General features: G+C 37.1%; 1 protein-coding gene across 1 annotated transcript in view; it reads left to right on the forward strand.

The window, feature by feature from the left end:
• Window positions 1-1,712: 1,712 nt before the first annotated feature.
• LOC107666141 (eyes absent homolog 2-like) overlaps window positions 1,713-7,005 on the forward strand; it is a 48,094-nt gene continuing 42,801 nt past the window's right edge. Inside the window, exon 1 of the mRNA XM_016457308.1 lies at window positions 1,713-1,950. The gene's annotated coding sequence lies outside the window, so the exon portion shown is untranslated. The remainder of the gene's footprint in view (window positions 1,951-7,005) is intronic.

Raw genomic sequence — 7,005 nt, forward strand, 5'->3', positions numbered from 1 at the left:
TTTCTTCTTTAGCTGCACATTCCACAGAAAGCGTGGAGATCGGCCACCCTCCTCGCAAAATGAATCACGGCCAGACAAATTCGTTTCTGGGTTACTTAACTACAGTCATAGGTAAGGTTACCAGATTTTTCCTCATCCGCGCTCTCGCTCTCCTGCATTCAGACCCTTTCTACCTTTCTGTCTCGGCAGCCAGACTGTTGCCATCTCTGGAAATAAATCAAATCCACTAGCATATCACACACACATCTGAATCACTGCTTATTGTAACCAGATGATGGTCACTGTTGTAATGTTTCTTTTAACATTAACAAAGTGTGAACTTGATTTGACCCCCAGATGTAGAGTGTTGCTACAACTACATGCACCACAATCTGATATCTGATGTCTTTCATTTTAATTGCAATAATAGACAGACCAGGGCTAGTTGTCACACTTTTTATGTCAGTTTATTTTTGAAACCCACAGACACAAAACTTAAACTCTTAACTGCAAAAAAGCTATTGAACAGTTCAGACACAAAATATCACTAACTAGTAAGTGTTTGAACCCAGCATAGACAACCACTGATTGTTAAAACCAGCATTTGTACAATTAGACATTTGATTCAAGGTGCTTGTGACAACTTCCTGTGTGACAACTAGCCCCCGTCTCCCATTTGTATTTTGAGATGCTTCAATCAAACATCAGCTTTGTGAGAACTGCTGAGAGAATAAACGTACGACACATAACAACACAAGCTTTAAGGCATTTGCTGTTTGAGACTCTCACACAAATCTCTTATCAGATTATTTACAAGCCTTGTAAACTAGTTCAGACTCACCTCACAAATCTGGTATGTACTGGGAAACTCGTCAGTAAAAGAAAGAGGAAATGTCATTAACAACTTGATTAGACTGAATATTTTGTTTGCTTCACCTATTGTTTACCTAACATAATAACTGCAACAAAGTTAATACATTTTTTTTAATCAATTTTCTTAAAAACACACAACATCTTATGGAAGCCTGTATCCTCCAGGGAATAAAATAATTTTAAAAAGGTAATTAAATTAATTGGTTATTAATTTATAAAGAAATGTCTTTATAAACACAGAATTGCGTGAGGTATAAAATCAGAATTCTACATTTTTTGTCAAATTCAGAGTTTATATCTTCCAATTCTGACTTTTTATTCATGCAACATCCACATGTAGGTTAGGTTCCAATGACAATATATATTTTATATAGAATGCAATTTTTAATTGAGAGTCACTATCAAATTTTGTGTTTCATAATGAAATACAAAATCAAGTTATATTTACATTCAAGTATGCCTATGATGAACATGAATGAGTATATAATGAAACACCACTACCCTTCTAATGCAAATGAAAATGAAATGTACACACATACTGTAATACCTGAGGACATTCCTGTTGATAACGATATGATGATGATTTATCCTTCTATCTATCCTTTAACCGCTTTTGAAATTATACTTTGAAAACAAACTGTCACTGATTTTCAAAGGAAACTAGCTTTACTCCTCATAATAAAAGGGAATGTATTTGTACATTTTTAAAACTTAGCATAGGCATCCATAGATAAATGAGCGTGCGCCTGCACACAGAGCAGGATGGTCATTGTGGTGGAGCTACACGCGCGCGTTGAGGACTGGAGCAGTAGGAGGAGGAACTTCAGGTCGCTCATTTATTGAACGTTTCTTCACATTAGTGCGCACTCGAGTGCGCCACACACCACACACTCAGGGAGCGAGACACACGCGGCAGAGCTCTCGATCACAGCGCGCGCAGCCGGATCGTTCCAAATTTCAAAATTCGAATGTAACGCAGCGGCGGGATGCGACATTATATCCGTCTGCCGGCGCTTTGATCAACGCACTACCCGCAGGATGGAGAGGAAACTTGGCTGAACTTACAGCTGATTTTTCATTTGCTTTACTTCAGACATGGTGAGTGCATCATTTCCTCACTGATCTTGTCTTACGACCCGCTAATATTTCCTGTCTTTATAATATAATGCATTATTTATCCTTCATACTGTGAGTTATGTCGTTAGAAAATCTCTTAAAACGAGGAAAGTGCAGGAGGACGCGTTTGTTAACATTTTGAGGAGGTTTAAAGGATGGTTAAAGATGCAGATATCTAAATAAAAAATAAAAAAAAGTTTAATTTAGGAACAAAATTGTGTTATAGTGGTATGTCATGGGAGATGCTTTTTATTCTTTTCCCTTCCTTGTGCATTAAAAGAAACCTAAACACTGCTCTGAAGAACCAATAAAGAAAAATCACTATTTTTTAGAACCATATAGAAATTCACGAACCCTGTAACCCTCTTTTTAAAAGAGTGCAGATAAAATAAAACAAGGCCTACTGTATACAGTGCATTGAGTGTTTCTGTTTCATGTAAGACACATTTTTATTATTGTTTGTATTGGTATTACATTTTGCATAACACTTCAATCAAACAATATAAAAATGCCTAAGTTTAATCATGCTATAGTTTGAACTGAATTGAAGATTATAGTTAAGATTATTCAGTTCATACTCTTAAAAATGAAGATGAGGCTATTGAATAGTTACTAGCTTCAGAACTTTCTGCTATACAAAGAACTATATTTGTCAATCTAGGGTAAAATCAATTTAATAGATAGAAGAAAAAAAATCTGGATGTATCATTGCAGGTTCTTCAGATGCGTTTTTTTTTTTGCGTACTGGATTCCAAACACAAAGTAATAATAATAATTTGCCAGTCATAGTTTAGACAAATGTAATAAACAAAACATTTTATGCAAACAGAATTAGAAGTACTATAATTTGAATACAGCTAGAATCAAAGATTTATTTGAAAGTCATTTAGTTGTTAAGTGAAATATTAGTGCTCCAAATCAGGTAGATACCTATTTTGTATTTGTAATAATTTGTATTAATGTAGTACCTATTTTTAGACTGAGACTGAAGCATCACACTGACCAAATGCACAAAAGGAAAAAAATGACGATCTTACGCTATGCAGACTTAAAATATTATAAATGATTGTCTTTTGGGGCCTTTTTCCATCAAAACTAAGGTGAAATGTAAAAGTTTTTTTTTTTGGCTTATATCATGGGAAGCTCAGCATGATTAAAATGCTAACATGATTTGAACTAATTCTTTTGGGTTAAAATGCTGTGAAATATTTGTTCAGATCACTACCCGACCTTTAAACTGCAGTAGTTTTTGACGGGAAAAGGCCCCTTCTATTATAAGAAAATTTAATTAGTGCTATTCAGAATCATTTTCCTAATAGTGTAGAAGGTCTTTGAACAGAATACTTTCTGTTATCATTCTTCATTTAATTTATCTACATTGCTTCACTCAGTACAATCACACTTGGTAATGATTTTTATTCTCATGTCTTAGTTTATGCATACGTGTCTATTCACACGAGCAGTTTTCTTTTATGAAATTTGGCTGGTTGAACGAAATCAATGCCGGATTTCACAGAGCTGGACGATTACTCTGAAATCGCTGAAGCGATGTTTAAAGTCAGGAAGCTAATAAGGTAATTTTAGGGTGCCTTGCTAAGCATTTTTCAAAGAGAAGCATTCATCGTCCTTGAGAAGCTCTCACAACCCCCTGCTCAATACATTCACCGCTTTGTTTCATGAGACGCAGAGACGCAGGTCACTGTTGCACAATTCCAAATTATTAACAACCCAGGTCCACAGAAGAGATCAGGAATCAGACACTGAGATCCAAAACCAGTTGCAGATGTAGTACTGATCCTAAACGCCAGTGCTTTCTTTCCCAAATGCAATGATTCTACCTCCACCATGACTTTGCAACACCAAAACAAGTCCAAGAAATATTGACTCATGCACGGCAACTCAGCAGATTTTGTTTTTCTATCATGACGACGATATAACAAATAATATTTCTCATTGCAGAACATACAGTGCAACTATTTTTGTCTTTGGTAACTTGACATATTGTGATTACTTTGAAAAACATTGTAATATGATGAACTTTTATCTGGTGTTGGCGTTTGGTGCAATTCCTCTTTAAAAGAACCAAATTCAGTTCAGTACCACTGAATTCAATCAAATCCAGTTGAAGTGGCCACTTTCCAGCCTGTTCACACTTTAAAAGAATCAAATTCAAACCTTTTTGACTATCACAAAAAATGAATTAGTAAAAATGAACCCCTCTGCCTTTGCATTCACATTTTACATGCTTTGAAAATGGAGTCAGATCTCTTATTCTCTGTGTCTCAATGTAGATTTTGAGGATGTGCAGTGCTCCATTTTAAAGCATGCAGATATTTTTTATTAATTTAATCAAAGCCTTTTGTGAATATGTCAGATCGCAGATTAATTAGACTGAAATCAGACATAAATGCAGACTTATTTCAATTATTTTCGGAAAATGTTAGATGCACATCAAAGTTCATGTGCACAGGGGCAAGTTTGATTTAACGCTCTCGTTTTCAGTGTATAATAACATCAGGTCACATTCTGAGCTCTCTTTTTCGTCATGGTTCTGATTACTAACCCTAATAAATTGTGAATAAGCTGCACAATTCCTGCTCGAGGAGGCAAAGCGAGGCCAGAGTTCCCCATCCTGAGACGCCCCCTCTTAAGAAAACACTAATTAATTCCTAAAGTCCTCTGTAGCCAAAGGTTTCTGGAATGATAAATATTTTCATAGGAAGCACGGCTCTTCCTGAGTTTATCAGCGCTCGGTTCATTACGGCCCGGCCGACGTTAACCCCTCGGTTTTAGGGTGAGGCTGGAGGCCTTGAACTCCGCTTCTGCTTTGAATTGTCAACCGATCCTCTGCTTCCAGATGGAAGATAACCTCGCTCGTAATGAGCAAAATATTTAGCTAGTGCCCATAGAGGGATTCCCGAAGTCTCGTGATGATAGATTAATGCTTATTAAAGCTATAACGATTGAGCTGATTCTGACGTTAAGTTTGGGTTTTAGGGAGGAATAAATGTGCACCGCTGTGAAGGGAAAGAAGTTGCGCAATACGAAACGCAGCTAGTTTTTAATAGCTTTACCTCATGTCTTCTTTTGTATAATCCTTAGAAGCCCAAATCGAAATAAAAAAATTAAATTAGCTTAATAAACAGCCACAGGCCTAAAGTGTAAGCAGATGTTTAAATGTTTAGTTCTCTCCTCTATCATAATTAAACAGGGCTTTCATGTTGCGCGTGCTGAAGCTCCTCCGCGTGAGAGCGATCTCGCTTCTGAATAATTTAGCCCCGGGACTGATTAAATCCCTACTCGAGATATGTTTTTTTTTTTTCAAAGTTAAACTTGCATTAATTTGACATGGCTTTCTAAACACGCGGCTCTTTTGTGCGAGACGTGAGTGCAAAGGTGATAGATGCCCCTCTAGAAAATGCGCGAAATATCGAAATATGCGTTCTGTGTGAACGGCTTGGTTTCAGTTTTGACGTAAACAAGATCTTCTCCGCATTGATGTTCTCTTTTTCCGCAATATTTTTAATGAACAACGCAGCAGCGCCGCATCTATTTGCTTCAGCTGGACAGGATAACAAATACATTATAACGCAACGACACTTACATCGTCATCGCATCTTGTGTGCCACTGATAAGGCTGCCTCCTTAACGCACACCTAAAATGTGGATTTTTATTTTAAATTCGACGACTATTCGAAATTCGAAAAAATAAATTGACAGCCCTAAAATGTATGAAAAGCCTATAATGCAAATATAGGAAAAGAAGCTTTCTGAACAAACATGAATTTTAGTAGTGCAACATTCTTAATAACACTAATAGCAACAAGGCAAGCATCACTACTATTATTGATCATACTTGGAGAAAAATTTGCTCTGAAATTCTTGTCGGTCTTTTCCCAAAACAACTTTTGATTTGAGTATACAGGAATGCTTTAGCAGCACAGTTACGGTCAGAGGCCCGACGACAGCGAGCTGAACTTCACATAAACTCCTCGCTTTGATCAGACGACGCTCTAACAGTCTTTGATTACAACCAAACTTCCTTTTGTAAAGCGAAGAAACTGGTGTGGTCAAATGTTGAATGTTTTGGGTGATTTGCATTACTTTCGAAGGTTTAAACACTGATTGTTGATCATATTTGGCTTTCCAGACAATAAATATCAGAATTTTAAAATTGTGATCTGGAGGTCCTTTCTATAGTGAGTATTATTATTTTATGAACTGTATATAGAAAAACAAGATCAAAAGGTATATATAAAACACTAAGATCAAAAACAATTTCTTTTGTGGTTTCTGTGTACCTGTGTCACGTTACTGGGGTGTTGCTATGGAGTAGCTATGGTGATCTAGGTGGTTGCTAGGTGGTTGCTTACTGCTGTAAGTGAAAAGTCTCTGATATTTTCATCTTGGGCCCAACTTCATTGTAAGTCTGTGGGATTTTCCACATCATTTAATTTGTTTAGATCATTAATCAAAGATATGATCAACACTAATAGTGATGCTTGACTTAACAAATGAGAGAATATAGCGTGGAGATATTCTGTATGTTAATGTTTCAGTCTGTCACACACACACACACACACACCCACACACACCCTCACACCTGTGCTGTAGCTCTGATTTCAGCAACACACACACACACACACACCCTCACACCTGTGCTGTAGCTCTGATTTCAGCAACACACACACACACACACACCCTCACACCTGTGCTGTAGCTCTGATTTCAGCAACACACACACACACACACACCCTCACACCTGTGCTGTAGCTCTGATTTCAGCAACACACACACACACACACACCCTCACACCTGTGCTGTAGCTCTGATTTCAGCAACACACACACACACACACACCCTCACACCTGTGCTGTAGCTCTGATTAATTTGTTTAGATCATTAACCAAAGATATGATCAACACTAATAGTGATGCTTGACTTAACAAATGAGAGAATATAGCGTGGAGAGATTCTGTATGTTAATGTTTCAGTCTGTCACACACACACACACAGTCATCCGAACCCCTCCTTTTC

This window comes from Sinocyclocheilus anshuiensis, unplaced genomic scaffold, assembly GCF_001515605.1.
Source record: "Sinocyclocheilus anshuiensis isolate Anshui unplaced genomic scaffold, SAMN03320099.WGS_v1.1 scaffold447, whole genome shotgun sequence".
Classification (NCBI taxonomy): Eukaryota; Metazoa; Chordata; class Actinopteri; order Cypriniformes; family Cyprinidae; genus Sinocyclocheilus; species Sinocyclocheilus anshuiensis.